Here is a 26107-nt window from a genome sequence, read left to right as displayed (position 1 = left end):
ATGGATAATCTTGAGAAGAAGGGTAATTACAGAACACTTTCTTGTGTTCATGTGGAACTTGTATGTGGATCAAGAGGCAGTTATGCAAACAGCACAAGGGCAAACTGCATGGTTTAAAATGAGGGAAGTTGTGAGTTAGGTGTGTATCCTCTCACCATACTGAATTCAGTCTGTATGCTGAGCAAGTCATCAGAGAAGCTGGCTGACTGGAGAATATGGCATCGGGACTGGAGGAAGGCTTATTCAAACAACCTGATATGCACATGAAACAATCTTGTCTGCTGAAAGCGAGGAAGACTCGCAGCACTTGCGGATGAAGATCAAGGACTGCAGCCTCCAGAATGGAGTATGACTCAATGTGAAGAAGACCACACTTCTCACAACTGGACCCACAGGTAACATCATGATTAGTGGAGACAGGGTTGAAGTGGTCAAGAATTTTTGTCTTGCTTGGGTTCACGATCAATGCTCATGGAAGCAGCAGTCAAGAGCTCAAAAGACTAGTTGCTGGACGTAAATCTGCTGCACGTGACCTCTTTAGTGTATTGAAAAGCAAAGTTGTTATTTTGAGGCCAAGCCATGGTATTTTCAATGGCTTCGTACGCATGTGAAGGTTGGACACTGAATAAAGAGGTTGAAGAGGTGGCCTGAAATACCACATAAGGTTTTGTAGATCCAGAAAGGAGTGTGAGCTTTATTCCATGAGCAACCAGGAGCCATGGAATGATTCTAAGAAGGGAAGTGATAGGATCTAGTTTATCTTTTGTGATTTATGCCAGTCCAGCTGCCCATTAATCACAGCCACTGTGTTAATCCATCTCCTTGAGAGTCTTTTTCTCTGTCACCCACCCACTGATGTTCGTCTTCTGGGACTGGTCCTTTCTGATCCCATGGCCAAAGTACATGAGACAAGGCTCACCATCATGTCTAAGGAGCAGCTCTGGCTGTATTTTCAAGACAGATTTGTTCATTGTACCTGGTGTGTTTAATATTCTTTATCAACTCTTTGATCAAGGGCATCCATTCTTCTTTGGATTTCCTTATTTCTTGTTATTGTCCAGCTTTCCCATACAAATGAAGTGATTGAAAATACCGTGACTTGGGGTCAGGCTGACTTCAGTCCCCAAAATGGCATTTTCTTTCTAACACCAGCCAGGGTTCCCTGCTGTTGTGCATTGGGTTCCTATGAGTCAGAACCAATGAGACAGTTGCTATGAATTAGTATCAAATTGGTGGTATCTAGCAACAACCACAATTATGATGTGGCTTATTGGCCCAGTGGTGAGAATTTTTTCCCCTTTATTGTAACCCATCCTGAAGGGTGACAAGTCTTTGACCTGCATCAAGCATTTGCCAGGTTGACATGAGTCTTCCTCTCCTGCTCATGCCATGTTCTTCTGTAGCCTAGCTTCTTGGATCACTTGCTCGGCATACAGTGTAAATGCCTATGGTGGGAGGCTGTAACGCTGACACACACCTTTCACGATCCCCTTGTTTGTTTGAACAACACACACAGGATCCCCTTATTTGTTTGAACAACAGCCTCTTGGTCTATGTACAGGTTTTTCATGGGCACAATAAAGTGTTCTGAACTTCCTGTTCCTGGCAATGCTGTCCCCTGATTTTGGCTATCCACACAAACACTTTCGCAAAGACAGTAAATCGCTGACATACATCTTTCTGGTGTTCTCTGCTCTCAGTCAAGATCCATCTGACACCAGCACTGATATCCCTTGTTCCATATCCTGAATTACAACGAAAAGTTAGACCTTTATTTCTTTTGTAGCCCTTCCTCCCTCATCCCGTTATTTTGTTCATCGAACTATTTTGGTTTAACTAAACCTGAAAGAATGGAAAGAGCTTTCTCTACACCTTTAGATCCTTTGTGCCTCTTTTTAATCTTGTTACGTTCACAACACCACCAGCACACGCAGGCAGCTAAGTATGTTAGGAGCAATGCAGATTTTATTTGATGATCTGGCTACTGGCACTAAACAAATCATGACAACAGTGAATTATTTCCTCCCAAGATCTTCATAACTCTCTTATTAGAGGTTCAGTGTGCAAATTTAACCTTGAAAATCCTGCTAACACTGCAAGTCTTAGGTCATTGAGTTCGATGTTATATAACTCAAAAACCCTGACAAAAAAAGCAGAGAGCCAATTTTGCCTCACGGAGACCCTAGAGGACAGAGTAGAGCTGTCCCTGTGGGCTTCTGAGACTGTAAATTGATGCGGGGGTAAAAGCCTCATCTTTCTCCCACGGAGTAGCTTGTGGTTTTGAACTGCTGACCTTCTGGTTAGCAGGCCAACTTGTCACCCACCAGGGCTCCTTAATGTTTTATAGAATTTTGTAAATGGAAGAGATCTCAGAGATTGTCTAGTCTAGCATTTTCAATGAAGTTTTCATTTGCCTTTGGAAGTAGACACGGGAAGGCCCACCATGGTGCCTCATGCTTGGTAAAGTAAAAGGTAAGCAAGGGGGTGGAGTGGGGGGTAGGGAGAGGAAGACCCACTGGGAGATGGATTAGCATAGTGGCTGCAGCAATGGGCGCAGACATAACAGTACCAGTGAGGATGGCACAGGACTGGGCAGTGTTTGAGTGGGTTGTGCAAAGGGTCACTATGAGTGATAACTACCTCCGGGGCACTAAACAACAAGAAGAAATGTCCTATGTCAGAACTCACCCAACTAGTCCCATAGCCTTGATCTTGATGATAGTGCCTTGTTTGAGGTGGGGAGGATCAGGGGGAAAGCAGGATTGTCTGGTCCAGGCAGGTCTGGGAAAGAGACCATTGTACAGAAGTGATCGATGCTGCTGTCTCATAGTCACATGCTGTTCCTTGATTACTAGGCCACCCCCCCAAGGATATTTGTCCTCTCTGGGCCTGGATTCCAGTCGATGGTATGCCTTACACAACCTAAATGACCTCCCCAGCTTCCATGTGTATTTTCTGTGTTTCATTTTGGGAATGTCACATTCAAATAGCCTCTCCAGTGGAGTTTGTTTTAGTTACTGTGCCGAGGAATGGGAACTTCTGGGCGAAAGAAATAGAGACGATGGATTCTTTTTCAAGGCTCTGCCGTTTCAAGAATGGTTTTCTCACATGGAAATTGGCAGTCTACTAAACTCCTCAAATGACGTTTTTTCCATGGGAATTAAGCTTGGTGGGAATAATGTGTTCTCATGACAGCCCGGGTTCCTTTCTAAGAGGATTCTGTTTGATACTAGTGTACCAGCTAGTGCTATGAGACCAAATAGAAACCAGTTCTGAGAAACAGGAAGTAAACTTGACTGGTTCCTGTCTGAGTTGAGTGTCTCTGGTAGTGACGCAGATTCAGAAATCAAATTCGGAAAAAAGAGACGTGGGTGTGAGGCCATGGGCTGGCGACCCAGGATGCTATGGGATAAGGGAGGACGCCATGAACCAAGTGCCATTCATTTTAATAACAGCCCGAGCAGGTTGATTTCCACGAACCACGCCAGTGGTTAGAAAGCAGGATGCGCTTGCGTTCCCTAGCAACAGCATGTACGGTGGAGACAGGCACTAGCCTTTGGGTTAATCCCACCCGCCCCTTCTAGCTGTGTGGCTGGCATTGGAAAAACCACCACCACCAACAACAAATCCATGTTTTAGAAGAGTGCATTGACATTTTCCAGGAGTGTCATGGAAAGGGATTAAAAGGGGGGGGTGTCCCCAGACTTGCATTCAGCGAGGTCCCTCTGCCCAGCTTGTCTGTGGCTCCACTGTCCCTGTTTGCGGATCTCCTGGGTGAAAGGGCAAAGGGAGGGGATCTTGCTGGCGTGGAAGGCAGTCTCCTCGCCCCACACTGGCCAGTAGGGCAAAGGCTGTGGGAGAGGGGGTGGGAGCGGAGGGGGGTGGCAGTGTGTGCTGTGGGGGTGCTGACAGGGGGGCTGGTGGGAGGGAGTGCAATCGTTTTCTCCCCCATTAAGTCCTAGAGGCTTGGAGGAGGAGTGGGTGGGCAGTGAGGGGAACAGAAGTAGTCTTCCTATTGATTGTTTAATTGCACCAGAGGTTGGCTGTCCAGGCCGCTAGCCAGGAGCGTTATTGTCGTGGCTCAAGCGAGGCTGGGCAAGCTTCCCAGCCCCTTCCCGGGTTTTAAACAACCCAGAAAGCGCAGCCGGCCGTGGGTCTCCGGTGGCTGTCGGCTTGGCGAGTCCGCGGTGCCCTGCCGCGCCAAGCCTGCCGGGATGCCGTGTCTCAAACCCTGAATCATTGCCTCGCTGGGTCCCGGCTCTGGGGTGCAGTTCCCCGCCCTCTGACAGCCTGGGTCAAGTGCAGGGCGCCATTGGAACCTCAGTAGCTGCTGTGTTTGGCTGGTCCTCCTTTGGGCCCGTCTTTTGAGCTGGGCACTGGGCGCCCTCGGTGGGGCCTGGTGCCGGGGGCCTCCAGGCTCCCCCCCCCGCTTCCCCACTTGGCCCCCCTGCGCACCCACTTCCCCAGGCGACCCCCTGCGCCGCTCCCACTTACCCCGGGCCCGAGGGGAAGGCCGGGCGGTTCCCGGGGAGCGTGGAGTTCGCCTCCGGCCCTGCGCTCCGGGAGAGATCGGGTTCCTCCCCTCCTCCCTCCACTCCGGCCGCCGCCGCCGCCGCCGCCGCCTTCTTGCATGACACAGCGGAACCGCAGCTGCTGCACCAGGTCCCCGCCGTCCGCCCCGCAGCGCCGCACCCCGAGAGGGGGAGGGCGGGGGCGAGGCAGGGGCCACGACCGGGGGCTTTCGCGGGGATGGGGGGGGGGTTGTTAGGTTCCACACACTCCTTTCGCAGCCTGGTACAAGGGGACAAATGAGGTTGGCTGGGCTGGCCCTGCAGGGACGCTGGGCTTGGCCATGGAGAGATGGGGTGGAACGGAGGGTGTGGAGGTGAGCCTCGGCTGGTTCAGGCCGGCCGCTAAGAGGAGCAGAGGCTGGGGTCAGGCCGGGAAGGAGGTGAGGGGTCAGGGAGAGGTAAGGGGTAGAGTTGCTGAGAAGAGAAAGGAAAGGCCCAGAAAAGGTAGAGGTGGGGTTGCTGGAAGAGGAGGCCAGCTCCCTGAGAAGTGAGCTGACCCCACAGGTTAGAAGAGGAGGGAAGGGGGTCAGGGATTAGGCATTAGCTAGAGAAGTTTTTTTAAAAGTGTGGGGGTGGGGTAGAGGTGGAAGGGTGTGGGGGGGGCATATTCTAATAGATTTAGTGAATCAAGATCGTTCACGTTCACCAAGGCTGGACTGAGGGAGAGGGAATCAGAGAAGTGGTGACCCGGTAGTCACGATCTCTTTGCCTGCGAAATACCCCATCCTTCTCCCAACACAAACGCTCTAGTTTTTCCTCTAAAAGGAGAAAGCGTGATTTAAAACAAAAACAAAGCAAAGCCAAACAGTTATCTAGCTTCCATCCAGACCACTGCACAGCTCTATGGTCCAGCAAACTTCCTTTCGGTAATTATGTATCAAATGCCTGATTCGATTCCCGTTATTATTGTTTGGTCATCTCTGCTCTACCCAAGATCTGAAGGCTGAGATTTGAGATCTAGGGTGCAAACCCCTAAGGGCTGTAGTTAACTAACATTGAGCGTGCTCAGGAACAAAAACCCAAATAATTAATAATAATAAAGTCTAGACGTTTCCGGGCATCACAGGGCTTGGCAATCCAACGTGTGTAAGCTTTTCCAAGTGTTTGTGACATGCTTTCAGTTAAGTGCCATATACGAAGACAAAATTATTAGACTCAAATAGCATAAACTGCATGTATGTGTGGGTGTGGGGGGGGCGGTGAGTTAAGCCGCCGCACGTTTGACAATACTCTTCTCACCAAACACCCGGCAACTCACCACGGGAGCGGCCCCTTCTCGCCATCTGAGAAAATTTGGTCTGAAAAGTAAGGCAAACACCCCCACCTTGGTTTTGGTCTGTACCTTCCAGGTCTCACCTTTGTACCTCACTTCCTGACACAAACCCGTTTCACTGTTGTCAGCAACAAAGCTCTCATATAGCTGCGGAGGAGAGAAAAAACGGCATTGCGTTTCACCTCCTACCACCATCCTCCCAAGTTACCGGAGGAACGTACCAGAAGGCTCTAGCTAGTGGCGACGGTAATTATGTATCAAATGCCTGATTCGATTCCCGTTATTATCGTTTGGTCATCTCTGCTCTACCCAAGATCTGACTGAACTTGCAGAGGTCCGATCCGGTTTTCTTTCTTTTTCTTTTTTCCTCCCTTCCTTCCTTTGCCGCCTCCGTTGGTACTATGTAATCAGAGCCGAAGGATAAACTCCTTGCTGTTAAGTGGGAGCCACGAAATGTCATTTGGACAGCGTAGGTTTGAGGATTGTGGACGAGCGTTCAGGACTCTCTTCGGCTTCCTATGTCATGGGCAGAGGCGACAGGCACGCATTGGCGGCGCCGCAGCTCCCGGATGCTCCGCTCCGGTGCTGGGCGCCTGCAGCGCCTGAAGCCCATCGCGGAGGCTGCGAAGGGGATCTCTGTGGGTGGCGGAACGGCCGCCGTGGCCACCAGTCAGTCCTCTGCTGTTGTTGCTGCTGCAGTCACGTGGGAGCCCCTTTAAGTTTCCATAGAGAGGCCTCTCCGGTGTCACATGATGGACATGATATAATGAAACAACATTGTGGAGAGGGAAGCATTCGGGGAGCCCTCGGCTGCGAACACAAGTGAGTGAGAGGCTGCGGGTGGAAGAGAAACTACGCCAGCTCCCCTGCGCCGCCGAGCCGCGCACGGCCGCCTGCCCTGGGAGTGGGCAGCGCTGGGGGGCAGGGACCCGGGTCCCCCGCGAGGGCCCGGCCGGCGATCGCCGGGAGGACAACTTTTAGCCGGCAACCTCGGGGACCACGGCACCTGTTTCCAGCGTCCATGTCGCTCCCGGTGACAACCAAGAGGGGAATTCTAGAAGACTGTATCCTTCAACGCAACCTGCGCGTCATTTTCCTCCTGCGTTTCGCCCTGGAAGGAGGGGGACCAGGACCCCCGCAGCTGGCTTGCAGCCCGAAAGGTAAGTTACTGGAGGTGGGGCAGTTGGCCCGGCCGGACCTGGGGAGGGAATTGGGTGCTCCGGGGAAGCTCTAGCGAGGCAACTGACTGGGGGTCTGTCTGTCCCTGCCTCCCGGCGAGGCGGCTGGGTTAGAGCGGAAATCTGAAAGGTTTTCAACCTGGATTCCGTTCTTTCCTCGTCGCCGGCCGCGAGCGCCCACCCTCCGGCGCCCGGGGCCCCCTGGCCTCCCCAGGGAGGGCCTGCCGTTCCGGCGGCGGCGACTGTGCCGGGCGCCCGGGGAAGGGGTCGGGCTGGCTGCGCGCAGAGGCAGCGGGAGGCTCTTTCGCCATGTTTGCGTAGCTAAGAGCACTTTCCCCCGGTGGAGGTGGCTGGGTGCCGCCGGGCTCCCCGGGAGCCGCCGCTGGGTGAGCGTGCTTTTTTTCAATGTCCGCATTCCAGCTAATGTTGCGCAGATAAAATTCAAACTTGAGGTAAACAGACGAGGAGGAGGGGGGGGGAGGAGGGGGGGGAGGGAGGGGGCTGTTTTCCATTTCGAGATCCCACCTCTTCGCGCCGCTGAGACCGACCTCCGGAACCTGCCCACAACTCTGGCCGCGCTCCCACGGACCCCACCTCGCTGGTCCACTCAATCCGGAGCGGAGCGAGCCCAGGGAGGACGCGGTCCCTGGGGGGGGGGGGACATCTCCCACTGACTCTGGCGTGTGGACACCTCCGAGGGGTCTCGCGAGGGACGCCCGCGTGTCCCCCGCCCCCGGGCTGCGCACTCGGGTGGGGCGAGGCAGCCCGACCCCTCCAGCCACCCTGTGACTTCAGGACGCCGGACAGGACTGTGCCCGCTCCAGCGTCGGCGCGGGGTCCGCAGATGACCGCAGGCAGGTGACCCAGCAGGTGTGTGGGGGGCAGCTGTGCTTGCTAGTCTGTTGCGTTTGCCCTCCCGGGCTGGGGCGGGGGGTGTCTTTCAATCCTGGGGTGGGGAGAGCAGCGGCGCTTATTGGGGGGCAATTGGGGAAGCAAATGGACACGCTCACTCCCCTTTCGCTTACGTATGGTGCCAGTAGCTACCGGGCCGGCGGTGCGTGGGACTGGGGGCGGGGGCGGGGGGGCGCTCGTCATGTGCACACTGGCTTCTGACATTGTGCGCCCCCTCCCCTGGGGGGCTACGGACTGGGTGGCCCGGCAGGGTGACGCCCGAGGCGAGTGTGGGCGGCGCGGGGTGCGAGCCGCAGCGGCCAGGGCGCTGGGTCCGGGGCGGCAGGGGGAAAGGAGAGTGGGGGTGCGCAGCGAGGGCGAAGGCTGGACCTCCGCGGTCGCCTGACCCCGGCCGGTGGCGACGGTCGCCTCGGCCCCCCCGCAGGGCCGGCGTTCTCAGAGCCTCTGCCCCGGGAGACAGTGGCCGGGCGGGTCCCCGGCCGGGAGCGAGGACGCGGGCGGAGCCTGGCGGTAAACAGGGTGGCGCCCTCTGCCCTCCGCCCCCGGCCAGCAGGGCGCGCGCGCCCGCGGGGCAGGGACGGCGGGGGCGCGCGCCGCTGCCCGGCGCCCCGCGCGCCCCCGCGGCCCGGCCGCCTGTGTTTTTGTTTTGATGGAGCCGCGTGCAGCTGGCGCGTGTCGAGTCACGTGCCGTGGGCGGGCGGGGGCGAGGGCGCTGTGACGCACGCGGCCGGGCCTGGCCCATGGGGAGGGGGAGGGGGGAAAGTGGCGGGGGCGGACCGCTGGGGTCTGGTCGTTGACCTCCTGGGAGTCCGGTCTGCTGTGGGTGGTAACCTTCGGGACTTGCTTTTGGCGTCACCGCTGCACCTGGGCAGACCGCGATGGATCGGTGAACCCCACAGGTGTGTTCCTCCGTAGGCAGGTAGCCACCTCCCTGCGATTCTAACCCTGCTGCGCCTTCCTGCCGTCTGGGGAGTTTTAACCAAGCTACTGTTGCCTGCGTCACCACCCACTCAATACTGATCCCAGTGCGGGCAGGAGGTCGGGTAGTTTTTTCAAAGAACCTCTGTGTGGTACTGCTAGTGGGGTCAGACCTGAGACCCTGTCATCGAGGTCACCAACTTGATCGTGCAGTTATGAAATCGTGTACAGGCACCTAATGAAAGCAGCCGACAGGGATTACAGTGTCCCTCGTTGGGGTCCGAGCTCTGCAAACTTGGACATGCTATAAGGTATCATCTCTATTTCATAGGGGGGGGACATTGGGGCTCAGGCGGTTAATTCCAAGTTGATTCCTGAGGGGTTGCCCTGGCTGGTACCCAAGTATCAGACCTTGGAGTCTGTACTTTTTACATATCACCTATACCTGCTGCTAACTGCGAGATAAGCAGTTCGAGAACAGCAGCCACTCTCAGACAGGGCTTTCTACTCCCCTAAAGACTCAGTCTAGGACACTTACAGGGGTGAGTGCCACTCTGCTAGGATGAGTGGGCATCAACTTGATGGCAGTGAGTTCTGGTTCACACTGCCCTAAAAATGTACTTTTTATATAGGAGCTGCATGTTTGTATGCATAGGTATAGTTAAATGTTCGCCTCAGGGCTAGCATACTTTTCATGCATGTAATTATACAGTGAAGATTTATATTTAGCAAGTGGTGGATGTGTTAAGGGCGTGTGCGTGCTATCATTTGAGGCCTATAGGTCCTAGCCGTAGGAGAAGTTCACTGTGAAAAAGAGAGAGAAGACCCCCAAACATCTGAAGAGAGAGGGTACATGAACCTAGGTATGCACTGAGAAGAAGAGACCGAAAGATGCAGGTATTTCCCAAGTATTTTCACGAGCAGCCACCGAAATCCTTTAAGCTCCGGAACACTCCCCTTTTGCCCGAGGTTGGGTGTGACGGTAGGAGGAGCAGAAGCTCTGTGGTGAACATTTTAGCGTAGCAGACGCTGCCCTGTGCTTCCCCTGGCCTGTCTTCTTGGGCTTGTTCTCACTTGCCTCCTCGTCAGATGAGCTCTGAGTGGGAACATTTGGATGTAGAGGCCATCCATGTGTTTGCAAATCCATGGCTGTCTTCTCTGAACAGGTTTTAAATAAGACTCCTTGGAGAAACAGCCCCCCATCTCTGAAAACAGGATCCTAACAACGGTATTAAATGGTACAGTGTCCCAAAGCAGGGTCTTGGCATGGCTACTGATGATCGCCACCAAGCATCTAAAGCTCTGTTGCAGATATGGAGGGGAGGTAGGATTTCAAGATCCTGGCAGTTCTGATGAGGAAAGGTTACAGACCATGCGTGTTTGTGTCCTTGGTCTGGTAGGAACATAGCCATCGAGCCCCAAGCCCCTGACTACCATGGCACCGATTTGTCTCCAGCCCCGCCAGTCCCACTTGGCTCTGCTTGCCTCACCCTTCTGTCTCTTAGATACCGTCTTCAGGAATTTCCCCCTCAGCCCACGTTTACACATAACCCCCGTGTGTCATCCCAGGGCCCTGTACACACCTGCCTCACGACATTTGTCGCAGTCTATCGTGTCACGCTTGTGTACACCGTGCACCCTGCTCCGAGGGCTTCTGAACTGCCCTCACCTCCTTCTTTGCAACAAGCAACGTTTGGCTCAGAGCAAACCCCCCACCCCCGCTACCCCCAGCGCACTGATGGAAAGGGACTAGGTAGAGGTGAAGTGGAATTCGTTTTTCTCCAGTTTCATTGTCCCCAGCCAGTTGGCCAGCATGACTTTTCTTGGATGTCAGTCTATCCTTGGGGAGATGCTTCCATGGTGAATACTCCCCCGCTTTTTCGGGAAGGCAGTAATGGTGCTGGGTGGCGGTCATGCTTCCTCACAGGTTGTTCCAGAATTTTCCGATTTAGTATTCCAAGGGTGTCATAGTGTAGGAGCTTCGTAGTGTGCGTACAATTAAGCACTCGGCCTTGGCTACTAACCTAAAGGTTGGTGGTTCAAACCCACCCAGTGGACCCGTGGCAAGAAGCCCGGATGATCGGCTTCCCTACAGGTGAGTGGCTCACGGGGTCCCACAGGACCGAGTAGAACTGCTCCTTCTCTGTAGGGTTTCCAAGGCTGTTCGTTTTAAAGGCAGCAGACAGCCTCATCTTTCTCCCTTCTTTTAGCAGTGGCTAGAGCTCTGGTGGTGTTGAGGTTATGTGCTAGGCTGTGATCCACAAGGCCGGCAGTTCGAAACCACCAGCAGCTCCAAGGGATAAAGACTGGGCTCTCAGTGACAGTGTCAGAAACTCACAGGGGGTCGTTGAGTCAGCGTGGGCTCCGTGTCAGTGAATTTGGTTTTGGTTTAGTGGGGGTGAACCCTACAATTACCAGGGCGGTGCTCACCCTGCGGTGCCGCCAGATGAGTTGTTCTGTGTAAATCTAGCATTTGGCAGACCAGCAATGCTTAGGCAAAGATCTTCTGCCTTTAAAAAGAAAAATCCAATTCTTCTTCTCGGCCTTAAGATTATGTTTGCTTTCCCCAGTTGCTGACCCCTGGTGGCATAGTGGTAGAGCACTGGGCTGCTAACTGCAAGGTCGGCAGTTTGAAACCACCAAGCCTTTCTTTGGGCTGGCTCTATTCCCGTCAAGAGTTGTGGCCTTGGGGACTCATAGGGGACAGTTCTACCCTCCCTTGCAGGCTCAGGATGAGTCGGCATCAACTCGCTGGTGGCGAGTTTGGTTTCGATTTCGGGTGGTGGCTCCGGTTGTGGGAGGCCGTCCTCTGCTGGAGCCGTTTGTCTGAGTGACCTTTTCCTGCCAGTGCCCTGTGCACTCCTTCGTAGTGGCGTCTGTGTGGGGAGCAGGTGAGTTACTGACAGTCAATACTTGCAATATGGCAAACCACTCTTTGCAAATGGAGTTGAGTCCTTGGTGTAGAACTAAACGGGCAAGCTACTTCTTGAAGACGCCTGGTGAGGGCCAGGTCCTGTGTACCTCTTGCTGGCCCTTGTGTCACACGCGCTCAGCACCGTGAGTGCCCACAGCATAACGCCATGTTGAAGGCAGGCTCAAATCACTTGACCCCTCCACGTGCACTTCCGAGGCACTCTCGTGACGCGGTGGTTAAGCCGCTCCGCCGCCAACCAGAAAAGTCGGTGAATGGGAGGAAAGACCTGGCGATCGGTTTCTGTAAAACATGACAGCCTTGGGAACCCTCTGGGGCACTTCACTCTGTCCTTTAAGGCCACTTCGAGTAGGAAGCAACTGGACGGCACCCCCTTTGGGCCTGGCTTCACCAAAGGAGCTCCTGTGGTGGTGGTGGTGCCCTGCTGGTGTCGTGGTTACATGTCTGCTTCCTCATCTCGAGGTCAGCTGTTTGAAACCACCAGCAGCTTTGTGGGAGAGAGATGAGGCTTTCTATGCCTGTAACCGTCTCGGGACCCCACAGAGGCAGTTCTACCCTGTCCTATAGGGTCGCCGTGAGTCGGAATCAACTTGAAGGCAGTGAGTCTCTTCGTTTGTTTGTGGTGCCGTGGTTAAGTATTTATCTGCTAGTTGGAAAATGGATGGTCCTACGACACCCCCCCCCCCACACACACACACACAGCCTCCGCCAAGCTTCTACTCAAGAGAAACCCCTAGCAAGCTGCTTCTGCCCTCGGGGGCGGTTCTCCGAGGCTCTGTAGGTGCGCTGTGAGGCAGACTCCTCTTGCCGGTCCATTTTGGAGCCCGAAAGGAGGCCACGTACCTGTTACTGCACCATCTGTGCAGGTCTTCCAAGGAATGCGGTCTCTCCAGGAGCGCCTAGTGGACTTGGAGGTCTCTTCTGTCAGATGTGTGCTGAGACTTGGTCACCCTGATGGGATGACAAATGGACACGAAGTGGCACGGTTCAGTTCTCAGGCGGTGCAAGGAGAGCAGGGAGCAAGACTGGCGTCAGCCTGCCTGTGGCTCTGAGCCCTTGTCCCCCTGTTTTCCTCCCCACTCACAACTATGTTACTTTCAAATGGGTTCAAGGTAAGAGGCCACTGCGTATGTTATTGGCCTCAGAAAAGCATTCTCTCTCGCAAGGAGTGGTGTTGAGAAAACCTGAGCCGCCTGAGCAATGGGACGGAAATTTCTCTTTCCGAAAACTCAGATGCCCCAACCCTCGACCCTCCCAACACCCTAATTAGCAGCTGCTCAAGGAGGAGGCTTAACATGTCAATAGAGACAGATGTTGAGTTCTGCAGATGACCACTTTGTCACGCGTCAGAGGCAGAGAGGTGTGCATCTGTTTACAAGGAAAGCTTTGAGGCCAAACAGCGTGGGTTGGTTTCCTGTTGCTGGGCCCGCGTGTTTGGGTGGGTTGATGAGGCAGCCCATGTGGTCAGAAGACCATAGGTGGTCTACCCTCAGCATGTCACCTCCGACTTACTGCTCTGTCATGCCAAGTGGGGCTGGATTTGGGGTCTGCCTCTTCCTCCTCGTCAGCTGGTGCCAGGGACACAGGCTGTCCACGCTGTTCCACAGAAGACAACTCAGTTCATGCTGGAGCCGGAACACAAAATTGAAACGATAAATCTGTTGTCTGCAAGGGAAAGTCACGGGATGCATGCCTGGATAAAATGTGAAGTGGTTTTTTTTTTTGTTTTCCTTCTCTGTCTTGTAAACAGTTTCTAGTTCATGAGTCTCTCGGTATTTTTCAAACACTTTCAGTCTGACTCTCTTTTGTGAAGCAAAGAGACAGAGATATCTACACAGCGATGATCACAAATGTAAGTGGGCTTCAGAAAGTTCGTGGAAAATTCGATTTTCTGTTCATTTCACTTTCCCAGGCCTTCTTTGAAGCCCTTCATGTACATATATGTCTACCTGTGAGTATGTCTAGCTAGCTCTTCAGTGGTTCTCAACCTTCCTAATGCCAAGACCCTTTCACACAATTCCTCGTGTTGTGGTCACCCCCAACCAGAACATTATTTTCATGGCTACTTTGTCCATGTAATTTTGCTGCTGGTAAGAATCGGGCAACCCCGTGAAAGGATCATTCCGATCTCCAAAGGGGTCACTACCCACAGGTTGAGAACTGCTGTCATACATCCATTTGGCCCATCAGGTACTGCTGTGGCCCACAAAATTAAAACAAACCCAAACCTACGATTACCGAATTTAACCCAACCAGGGGGCAGTTCATCCAGGGACGTGCTGAGCTGCTCACCACAAACCACCAGCCTCTCCGAGGAGAAAGGCAAGGCTCTCTGCTTCCGTAAAGAGTTCCAGTCTTGGAAACGCACGGGGGAAGTTCTGCCCTGTCCTAGGGGGTCGCTGGGAGTCAGCATTGCAGGGGCAAATGAGCAAGCAAAGGGGCTCTGGGTTTGGATTCGTTACCTTTGTGGAGAGGGTGATAACGTCAACATCACGATATGTATTTTTAAGTTTAAGTATAATTTGCTCATGACATAAAACCTGTCTGGGGGCCCGCCTGCCGGTGTTGTAATGATGTAAGAATCAGAACCGCAGTGGGGAAGATGTGCCCTGCCTGGGGGAGCCCGTGGGCTTCCTGGGATGTAGGTGTGCCGAGTCATTGTGAAGGTCTTGGAGAAGGGCCTGCGCCCACTCGAGTCACCAGCTGCCTGTGAGAAGTTGGGGGCTATGTGTTAGTCTGGGTTGACTAGAGAAATAAATGCAGACACTCAGTGTGTGTAAGAGAGCTTTTTATCAAGGGTCCTCAAACTGCGGCCCACAGGCCACATGCAGCCCCGCCGAGGACATTTATCCAGCCCGCTGGGTGTTTTTCCCACTTTTGTTTTTTTTACTTCAAAATAAGATATGTGCAGTGTGCATAGGAATTTGTTCATAGTTTTATTTTAAAAACTATAGTCTGGCCCGCCAACGGGTCTGAGGGACAGTGAACTGGCCCCCTGTTTAAAAAGTTTGAGGACCCCTGCTTTATAGCAAAGAGCAATTGTATCTTGAGAAAACACGAGGATCATCACTGGAGGGCCGTAGGCTTGGGAACAAGTCCTGTGAGTCTGTGCCTGTTCTCCCTTCCGTCGGGTCTCAGCTTCCGGCGCTGTTTAACTTCTGCAGCATTCCATCAATTACATATTATTGTAGGGCGCTGTGTTAGGCTGGGTTGAGTAGAGGAACAAATCCAGAGACACTCATACATGTATGAGAGAACTTTACATCACAGAGTAATTGTGCATCAATAAAACATCCCAGCCCAGTCCAGATGAAGTCCATAAGTTCGATATTAGCCCATGAATTTCTCTTCACTCACGCAGCACATGCAATGATGCCAAATGCAGGGAGACCACAGGTGGTGGGATTCAGTGCCCCGTGGTTTCAGTGGCCGTGGATGCATCTCCTCGGCTCCGGCTGCCATCAGCGTGGCTCCATGTGGCTTGTCAATGAGGAAGGCCAAGACAGAGAGAGTGTCCTGCCTCCACGGAGTTGGGAGAGTGAGTTCCCAGAATCCTCCATGCCCACAGGGAGACATCTTCTGGCTGTGACCTGATTGACAGGTTAGGCTCCACCCCTCTATTCTATTATTGACTTGAAATTGGGTAACAACCACAGGCACTGTGCCTGAAAAGTTTAAAATGGGTCAGGTGACTTTTCTTTGTGAGGTTCTTGATAATGCTACATATCTAGCAAAACCTACCGGTCTGTTCAAACACGGGTTGGCTGTCTTCGCCTCTCCAGTGAAGATGGCTTGGGATGTATGTGACACTATTTTAAATGACAAAGACACTATTTTAAATGACAAAACAGTCGGTGACTCCTTCATATCAACACTGTGTGCCGTCCAACTGCCAGTGCCTTATAATATTCAACTGCCGAGAAGGACTGTCACGTTGTGTTCTTGCGGGCCGACCAAATGAAACGGTTGTTATGAGACCTCATTGTTTTCTGGTCAGAACGCCCAAGAATTTGATGAGACCGGAAGATCGGGATGGTGCCCGGCTGATAATGGAGAGCAGAATTTCAACTCCCTCATGGAATCCAGACTTTCTGGAGCTATTGAGACTGAATTGATGCTCAGAATTACTGCCCCGAGACCCAGCTATGTGTGAAGTCTTTGAACCAAATATTCATTTAGCTCAGTTGGTAAAGTGTGTCTACTCTTTTCAGTAACTGTCTAGGTGGGATCAGGTTGACAACAGCATCTCAGAAGGTTGGATGAGAAGCTTAGGGGGTGGTGAGTGTTTGTGAATGCTGGTGGAACACAGGGAGACCCCTAGTTGTGAAGGGATTTCATTCTCACCACTCTCTTGGCTTGATATAAATTGAATATCCCCCCCTTTTTTTAGGTTTCATTATTACTGCCTTTCACATGGGTATATTTAGAAATCCAGCCTGTATTTGTCTTTGGGGGTTACCTTGAGAACAATAACAGCAGCAAATGACGTAGTACATGCAAAAAGCAAAAACCAGGTGATTGTCAGGGCAGTTCATTGTAGCTTGAACGTGACATAAACTGGGGGATACCTGTAATTTGGAAGAAAACAATAGCAAGACTGGTTATGCAACTTGAGGAATGTAATCAGTGCCATTGAATCGTACATTTAGAAAGTGCTGAAATGGGACCTTTTGCTCTATTTTTCACCAAAAAACGAAGTCCATGGATCTCAGTCCTTCGTAACTTGTGGCAGCGTTAACTTGGACGGCCTCTGAAAGTCCTCTTTTGAGGACTTAGGGGGACAGCCATGGCTCTGCATTTGTTAATTGAGAGGACACCCAGCAAACACCTTTCCAGAGTTACGGCCAGCATTCATAGTGTGCTTACATTTTACGTAGCATGATCCTAAGGAGCCCTGGTGGGTACACATTGGGCTGCTAACCGCAAGGTGGTCAGTTCAAACCCGCCAGGCGCTCTGTGGGAGAAGGAGGAGACTTTCTCCTCCTGTACAGAGTTACAGCCTCCTTGGAAACTCACAGGGCCAGTTGAACACTGTCCCAGGGGGTCACTCTGAGTAGCCCTCGACTCGATGGTAGTGACTTTGTTAGGATGCTAACTGGCGTAAAGCAAGCTCCCAGAAAGACACACTTGATGTTTATGATGGATTATTTATGGATTGGGAAACTTTGTTTTTTTCCCCCCTGTGGCTGAGGTCTAAGGGCCGGGCTGAGGCTAGAAGGCCCCCTTGTTTTTCACATCGACTAGTTTGAAGCTTGACCCACGATTCTGCGTTTTCTAATTGCTCGTCTGAAGCAGTGGGATCGTTAAACCTTGGTGTTGACTGAGGACCTGCGGAGTTCTCGCCTCCAGGCGGGCGGCCCCAGATTTTCATCTACTGCTGATGGCACTGACAAGAACCCTGCGTGATTTGCTCCCCGGCTCTGCAGTTATTTCTCTATAACTCATCTGTGAGAGTGTCTTGAATTCTTTAGACGTGACAGTGTGGGGCAGGGCTGGGCAGTCCCTGGGCTGTGTTGGGCCCTGACCAGTGCTCACAGAGCTGTCAATGGGTCCTTCCCGTACCTCCAGTCTTTCTTGAATTTCTTCAGGCCCTTTAAAAAGTCTGTCCTTTACTAGAGTCAAGATGTAGAAGATATCTGATAGGTAATCAGGGGCTTACTCGAGAGCATGTCCTGGCAGCGTACTGGGTTGTGCTCTGGGCATAGGCCAGCAGTTCGATTCCACCAGTGGCTCTGAGGGAGGAAGAAAAGGCTTTCTGCTCCGGTAAAGATTTACAGCCTCAGAAACCCGAGGGTCTGTTCCACCTTCCCTATAAGCCGCTGTGAGTCAGAATGGACTCGATGGCAGTGAATGGATGTACGAGGAGGGTGGCGTTGTCTGCTCTCGATGGCAGTGAGTTTGGGTTGGGCAAGTGACAGCGTCAGGCACCCAGGTGGTGCAGCAGATAAGGACACGACTTTCCAGTACAAATTCAGATCCTGTCGGTGGCTTTGTGGGAGAAAGGTGAGATGGTCTGCTATGGGGGAAATTTTCCAGCTTCCTAAACCCCACCAGACAGTCTGATGGCAGTGGGTTTGGATTGGGGTGGGGTGGGGTGGTGATGGTGGTACTTATTTCGGAGAGCACAAACAGTACTTGTCGGCTGCTAACCAAAAGGCTAGAGATTGGCATTTACGCAGAGGCCCTTCCAGAAAACGAGCCGCTGCAAGCTTTGTGGGGGCCCATTTCTGACAAACCAAAGTTGGCCGCATCGGACCTGCTGGGGCCCGTGCTTCACCTACTGGCGAGAGGTGGTTTCTCTTTGTTTCCGCTGGATGCTGGATCCAACTGGACCTGATGCTGGATCCAACTGGACCTGCACCTCTGCGACGGGCACAGTCTGTCCATGCCAGAGGCTGCCCAGTGCAGAACTAGGGCTTGAATGGATTGTCTGTCTGTCTCTCTCTCTCTCTCTGTCTGTCTCAGGCCCTCTTTGGTCCGGGCATGTTGTGATTGAGGTTATTCGTAGTGGGAGAGGGTAAGGTTGCCAACCCTCTCTGGGGGAACCCCAGCATTCTGAGAGAGACTTGGGGGGTTGAGACTAGTCTCAAGGTAGATCTTTTTGAGCCCCATAACAAACAGAGCTTCCCCGGCCTCCTCTTATTTGCCAGCCTGCAGCCTCCCTTTTCCTTCAAGACGTAGAGACAGGTTGTAAGGGCACCCATCTCCATTCTTTAGACATCAGAAGACACCGCCCTCCCCCCACCCACCCAACAGAACCTAAACACTCCCGGATGGAAAGGTTGCTGATGCCCTAATTTGGAGATTCCTGCCTCTTTCTGTCTTCCTGGTCTTCTAAAGCCATGCTCTGTGGGCGGTGGCTAGCCCACCCGGGGGTGTTTCTGGGAACTGGCCTTGAACTCCTCTTTGTTCCTGCAAACTTGTGTTTGTTCCACCAAAAGCTACTTGAGAGCTCGCGGGCGTGAGTGGTAAGTGGCCAGTGACCTTGAGTGTTTGTTTCCAGTGTCTGGGGGATTTTTTCCTAAGTGCGACTTTCCGTGTTCACAACTGCACCAGGCTCCTTATCTGTTCATGGCCAAGGCCACCGGCGATTATTTTGCTTTCTGCTTTTATATCTATCGCTCCATCATGCATTCGGGGCACATGTTGGCCATTTAAGACACCTGCATAGTTGGTGGCCACCTTCTTTGTTCCCTCAGTGTCTCCACAGGGCTTCAGCATCGCTGGGCTGAGGACACTTACGGACTCAGCCTTGTCCTGATCTTCAGCCTTCCAAAGTCTCATGAGACTGGCGTCCTATAGGCGCAAGCCTGGAAGAGTGGCAAGGGCCCGTCTGTTCAGCTTTCAGTGAGTAGTGCGCCTGACCGCGCAGGCACATGATGGCCACAAGTGAAATGTGCTTTTTGACGTGACCTTTCTTGGGATTTTATTGTTGAATTCTGTGGTTTATCTTATGCCTGGACATAAGCTTCTGGAAGAGCTGCTGTACTGCCCTGTTCAAAGATGGTGGCCAGAAGGGTGCCAGCCGCCATCTTTGAGCAGGGCACTTCTGCCAGTTCACTACTTGGGTCACAGTCCCACTCAGAAGAGATTTGGTTGGTATTCGAGACCCACGCCCTCCCTGCAGGGCACCTGTTGTCCAGGACTAAACTGTTTGCCACTGTGTTGCAGCCCTACTACTCAGTGAGCACTGCAGCCCTACTACTCACTGAACACTGGGAACAAGGACTCGATGAGCTTCGTGGATCCGTGTCCTCTGTGGGCCTCTCACTTCATCTATAGAAAGTTCTTGCTTGCTCACTCGCTCACGCATGCACACACACATACACACACACACAGGCGCTGTTGAGTCAATGTTGGCACACAACCATCCCCTGTACTCATGTTTCAGAGTAGGCTTGTGCTCCCTAGGGTGTTCAGTGGCGATGGTCCATGGCAGTGGGTCACCAGACCTTTCTTCCAGGGTACCTACCACCAACCTTTTGGGGTATGGCTGAGCATCATTCTGTTTTCCACACCCAGGCACTCCTGGGTGCTAAAAAGCAGAAATACGCAAGTGTGTAAGTCTGGGTGGACTAGAGAAACAAATTCATAGACACTCGTGTGTATAAGAGAGAGCTTTATACACAAGAGCAATTGAGTATTGAGAAAACATCCTGACCCAGTCCAGATCAAGTCCATAAATCCGATATTAGCTCATATGTCCTATACCAATCTATAAGGTCCTCTTCACACTCAAGAGGCACATGAAATGACACTAAATGCAAGAAGATCACAGGCCAGTGGGTGGGAAGTGGCGGTAAAAGCTTCCGAGTGCTGGCAGGGGCCTCCACGTTGCTCCTCCAGCTCCAGGGCTCCGGCTGCAACAGAGCAGCCCCATCAGGCTCATCGTCAGTAACGTCTTGCAGGGAGTGAGCGTGCATCCCACCTTCAGAGAGCTATGTATCTCCTTAGCACCTCCGAATGAGGTAATCAATTGACAGGCTAAACTCCACCCCTTCACTCTTAAGTCTCAAATTGACAACAGATTATGTAATAACCACACCAAGTTGGGGAATTTCGTAAACATGTTTTAAAATTATCATCCATTTAAGAAACCCTGCCTTGTAATGATTGAAGAACATGACAGTGGTGTGGTGTGGTGTCCTGTACTGGTTCTGGGTCCTATCGCCCCAGTACAGAAAGGGCCCCTGTAGAGCTGAGGCATGACCTCAGTGCATCCTGGGGGTCCGGCTGCATTTTGTTGTCCTTCTGGAGGGTGACAGTTGTACAAATGTTACACATCACTCGATAACACATCTTTTTCGATCACCGTGGTCTCGTGGGTAAGAGATAATGGTTCTAGGGAATGACTCATCTGGAACAAGACAGGCCCTGGGCGTTCTGGAAGACAACCGACCGCCTTTGGAATCGTCGGCTCTTGGTGTGTTCCTTGAATCCAAATCCTTGACCCGGAGTCTAGGCAAAGGCACACATGTCCTCTCTAGCAACTCAGCTGAAGAAAACAGACCCAAGACAAAATAAAACAAAACCGAAGAGAAAGAAAACTCAACAATGTCCCAAGGCGTCTGGGAGCTCTGAAAGCTTTATGGGGTGCTGATGCTCCAGGGTCCTGGGATGCCTGTAGCTCGTTTGACCCTTTGCTCCTTCCGTGTTTATTCCATTGTCCTTCTGTGTTCTTCTTTCCTCCCTTTCCTTTCTAACCACCCTCCCTTCCTTCCCCCCTTCTGTCTCTTCTGTTCTTTCTTCCCCTTGTGCCTGTGTCTAATTCCTGGGGGGTGATAGTCCAGTGCCTGGGCGGCACACTGTGGCTGAAGAGCCATAGGTGGCTAGGAAGTCAAGTTGATAGTGAAAATAAAGCTCTGCCCATTTCATATTCCGATAGTGGTGATTTTATTGGTTGGTAGTAATATACGTCTGGCTCTCGCATACATTGTAAATTTTGTGAGGGACAGGATTGGATCTTCCGTCTCACAAGTTTGCCAACCCTTGGTCTAGAAACACCACAGTTTTGGGGGTTTTTGAATGGCCTAATGGCAATCCAGTTCAGAGCCCACGTTTTGCTCTGATGTTAGGGTTGCGTCATCTATCAAATTTCACACTGGTGCAAGTGAGTTCGAAAGCATTTTCTTTGCTTATATGGCATCTCCCATGCTGGATATTCCATATTGAAAAGGCATGTGAGATGTGAAGCTTCCCAGGCTCTTTTGAATATTTAAATAGACATCCAGGTACACTTCAGATGGAAGTTTAAATTTTGTGCTGGAAGGTATCAGTCAAAATTTCACTAAAGAGGAATTGTGTATGTAATGCGCCTCAGAACTCTTCCTACATGGAAAATTTGGGGTGAACAAAGGTGGTGTTTGCATTAAACCAATAATTAAAGCAGATGATGTAAGATGAAAATGAAAATAATTTGTAAATTTTCAAGGGTTCACGAGGGCTAGGGTGAGGGTAGGGGACAAAAGAGGCGCTGAGACCACAGGCTGAAGTAGAAAGAAAATGTTTTGGAAATGATGGCAGCAACATAGGTACAAATGTGCTTGATCGCAGTGGGTGTATGGATTGTTACAAGAGCTGTAAGAGTCGCAAGTAAAATGATTTATTAGCCCTTTCCGCCCCCTCCCCCCTCCCCCTGAACGCCGCTCTGGCCGCACCGCGCTCGCTCAGAGCTCCGGGCTCCTGCTAAGCTAGCGCCGCTGCTGTCTCCCTTCAGCTGCCATCATGATCATCTACCGGGACCTCATCAGCCATGATGAGATGTTCTCCGACATCTACAAGATCCGGGAGATCGCAGACGGGCTGTGTCTGGGAGTGGAGGGGAAGATGGTCAGTAGGACCGAAGGTAACATTGATGACTCCCTCATCGGTGGCAGGGCCTCAGCTGAAGGCCCCGATGGTGATGCAGCAGAAAGCACCATGGTCACTGATGTTGATACTGTCATGAACCATCACTTGCAGGAAACCAGCTTCACAAAAGAAGCCTAGAAGAAGTACATCAAAGACTACATGAAATCAATCAAAGGCAAACTTGAAGAACAGAAACCAGAAAGAGTAAAGCCTTTTATGACAGGTGCTGCAGAACAAATCAAGAACATCCTTGCAAATTTCAAAACTACCAGTTCTTTATTGGTGAGAACATGAATCCAGATGGCATGGTTGCTCTGCTGGACTGCCGTGAAGATAGTGTCACCCCATACATGATCTTCTGTAAGGATGGCTTAGAGATGGGGAAATGTTAACACCGTGGGCAACTCACGACCGATGCCTCATCCCGACTGGCTGCTGTTCATCCACACGACACCAGGGCTTAGACAAACGGAACTGATATCATCGTGAGCTCCTCATTTACTTTTGACCTTGATTTATTTGGAGTGGAGGCTTTTTTTTTTAAGGAAAAAAAATGTAGGTTGTCTAAAGTAAAATGCATTTAAACTAAAAAAAGACTTATTAAAATTTAAATAACAATGACTTAAATCAGAACAGAGTGTGGTATAAAAATGTGACAGTTGAATTTCATGTTAAATACATAACAATCCCTTGTGCCTTTATCAAGGGTCAGAGAGTATTTCGTTGATGAAGGAATTTTCGAGCTACTTCATTGAAAACTCTCATGTTATAGGTGAGCTGTTTACCATCTGTCATGTGCATGGCTAGTGACATATTCCAAATAAACACCCAAACAAATCCATGGCCACCAAGCTAATTCCAAATAAATGACCCTGTACAACGGAGCAGACTGCGCTGAAGGCAGACAGCTCCGTCTTTGATCTACTGACTGGGCTTCCACTAGCTTTCGTTTGTGTGTAGAAAGTGATGTTTAATATGATTTAGAAGGAAAGTTGGCCAGAGTTCTTTGAGAAGAGCCTTTGAATCCCAGCGCTAGCTCTGGCTTTGATGTGTCTTGACATGCTGGATGACGGCGCAGGCGGTCTCTTTGGACCTAAACTTTGGAAGGCTGTGCATTAGTTGATGTCTGTGGAACATTCCTGCCCAATCCCCTTCTGTGGGAGAAACAGGAACCCAGTTAACAGGAAATCCTATGGTACACGTGTGCCGTTGCAATTTGCGCATTATCTCCAATAGATATTATTATTCCCGTTGTGACTGTTAGGTGCCATCAGGCTGGTTCCAACCCACAGCGACCCTACGTACAACAACTCGAGACCCGGCCCAGCCCTGTTGCATCCTCGCCGTGGTTCTGATGGAGCCCATTGGTGATCCATCGTGTGGAGGGCTTCCCCTGTTTCGCTGCCCTTCTACTTTACCAAGCATGAGGCCTTCTCAGGGACTGGCCTTCCCTGATGGCAGGTCCATGTCATTAGCAAACACCGTTCCTGCTACTTCTTGTGAACCAACTTTCCTGAAGGGTAGAGGCGTTAGTTAGGCCCAGGGTGGGCTCTCTTAGTCCAGATGAGAGTCCGCTGGAGCAGCCTCCTGGGGTTTTCCCTAGGTGGTGAAAATGGTGAGCATCCGCATCTTCTAACGGAAAGCTTTGAGGTGCAGGTCCGCCCCGAGGCAGCTCAGAAGAAAGGTCTGGCAATCTACTTCTGATGAACATCCATAGGAATAGGGTTGTACTCTGATAGGAAATGGGCTACTGGGAGTTACGACAGACAGCTGGTGAAGAAGGAAGGCGCATCAGCTTGGCTCATGGAAACAGCCTACATTTTAGTAGCAGGCCTCCTGTGGATTTAAGCTGGCCAAAGGGCACTGGGCAGAGGTGTTCCACAGATAGCACTGGAAAGGTGGTGTTCTCCTCAAGGGCCCCTGTTAGACTCTCAGAGAGTCCTAGCAAATCGCCAAGCATTCAAACTTGTAAGATGCTTGGCAATGGAGCAGGACAGGGGAGAGCGCTTCTTGTGGTTTTCTGAGATGCTTAGTCTTTACAGGAGTCAAAAGCTTCATCTTTCTCCCAGAGAGTGGCTGGTGGGTTTGAACTGTTGACCTTGTGGTGAGCAGCCCAACGCATAACCGCTATGCCACCAGAGCTCCTGGAGGCATGGGGAGGTGGGTTTAAAGAACTGGAAGATCCGCTGTGGAGACAGGAGGTGCCTTTTTCCAGCGGGAGGGGGAGCATCACATGAGCCCTTCTCCCCTGGGCTCCCTGGAAGCTCCCCTGCCTCCTCCGGATGTTACAGACAGCCCTTCCTTCCAGTGACAGGATTTGAACCTGCGCGCACAAACCCAGAGGGACTCAGCAGGGCTGAAGCACACGAGCAGGACTAAGGTGGCACAGGAGGAGCCTGCCTAAGCCTGTGGGCCCCTTGGGCAGTGTTGCTGCATTTGCATGCACCTGCTGTGCCTGATCTGAACCACATGGGAGGATTTAAGAAGGAACGCCAAGAAGAGAGTGGGACAGTCCCACCGTCTCCCCTCCCACACTTTGGGAAAGCCTCCCGTATGTGTATGCTGGTCATGTTTTGCTTCACCGCCTGAGCGTCAGGCAGGCATCACATGACATTTCCATACCTGCTCCAGAGGGCTCCCTTCTGCCTCATCGCAACACACGATCACACGTAAGGTGTTGCGCACAGGTACAGTCGCACCCTCTATGGGGGTGGGGGGTGGTTAGACCGTGGAGAGCGCCGGCTTTCCTCTTCCCACACCAGGCACGCTTGTCTGGGGTTTCAACGCGCCCCGCGTGGGTAAGAGGCTCTCACGCAGTCTCCTTTCTGTGCGCATCGGAACAGGCAGGCATCGCCATGGAAGTCACACATGACGTCTTCACACCCTCGCTTCTTGAAGCAAAATAGGAGCAAGGCCTAGAAGGAGAGGACACATGGAGTTTGGACAACCTGAGGACATTGGCCTATAGCTACGCTCAGCAGACGTACAAAGAGAAGTTTTCTCTGCAAGCCACAAAGTCATGATAGTGTCACCCTAAATTAAGGTGACCAGATGTCCCGCTTTTGGCTGGACAGTCCCGATTTTTAACAATTTTTCTTGCGTCCCGATTTTTGGAAAGAACACACGACAAGCTAGGGTATACGGTTTTCAGCTGCCATGTGGCTATTTCGCCAGGATATGAGTTTTTGTCCCGCTGGTGTCCCACTTTACCACTGTTAAAATCTGGTCAACTTACCCTACATCCATACCTGCTTCTTGGCGATGTGCTATGGATTGAACTGGGTCCCCCTCCAAATGCATGTTGTAACTCCTCACTCTACAGGAAGGTTTTAATCCCATTGGGGAATGATGGATCGTCTTTGTTGTGTTCATGAGAAAATAGGAATGTTGGCTGGGTCTTGAGCCCCACCCCCCCCAATTTTATTTTTTGAGCTTTAAAAGGATATTAAGCCAGGAAGCCCAGATGGGAGAAGGAGGTCACCAGAGAACCAGGACACGGGACCTTCTCCGCCAGAGTGGGCAGAGAGCTGGCACCCCGAGTTCCGACTTCTGTTGGTTAGATGCACCCACCAGCGGCATTTCTGTTACAGCAGCGCGAGGTAACAAAGACCCCGGGTTTTGAACAAAGAACATGCTCACGTAGCTGAAAGGTCAGACGGTGAAAAAAAAGAGTATTTCCAGAAAAGTCTCCCAAGCCCACCAGCTGCAGATAGACTGCCCTTTCTGAGATCACGTGTCTGTGTGTCTGTGTGTATACGCGAGCCCTGGGTGGTGTGGTGGTTACGCCTTGGTCTGCTAACCGAGAGAGAGGTCAGCAGTTCGAAATCACCCATCTTCTGAGGGGGCCCGAGGGCTCTTTCTCCCTGTACAAAGTGACATCTCAGGACTGCCCCACAGGAGGGGGCAGCTCTGCCCTGCCCTGCAGGGTCCCCCAGAGTCGGAATCGACTCGATGGCAGGGGGCGAGAGTGCAT

General features: G+C 51.9%; 1 protein-coding gene across 2 annotated transcripts in view; it reads right to left on the bottom strand.

Moving 5' to 3' along the window:
• The window catches only part of MKLN1 (muskelin 1), a 337081-nt gene extending 332200 nt beyond the window's left edge, over positions 1 to 4881 (bottom strand). Inside the window, exons 1-2 of one of the 2 annotated variants that reach the window (XM_075558675.1) lie at positions 4495 to 4881; positions 2689 to 2781 (exon numbers count right to left, since the gene is read on the bottom strand). The gene's annotated coding sequence lies outside the window, so the exon portion shown is untranslated. The remainder of the gene's footprint in view (positions 1 to 2688; positions 2782 to 4494) is intronic. The other variant, XM_075558674.1, reaches the window with a different exon arrangement.
• Between the last annotated feature and the right edge of the window lie 21226 nt (positions 4882 to 26107).

This window comes from Tenrec ecaudatus, chromosome 9, assembly GCF_050624435.1.
Source record: "Tenrec ecaudatus isolate mTenEca1 chromosome 9, mTenEca1.hap1, whole genome shotgun sequence".
Taxonomy (NCBI): domain Eukaryota; kingdom Metazoa; phylum Chordata; class Mammalia; order Afrosoricida; family Tenrecidae; genus Tenrec; species Tenrec ecaudatus.
This window is presented reverse-complemented; position numbering and strand designations above follow the sequence as displayed.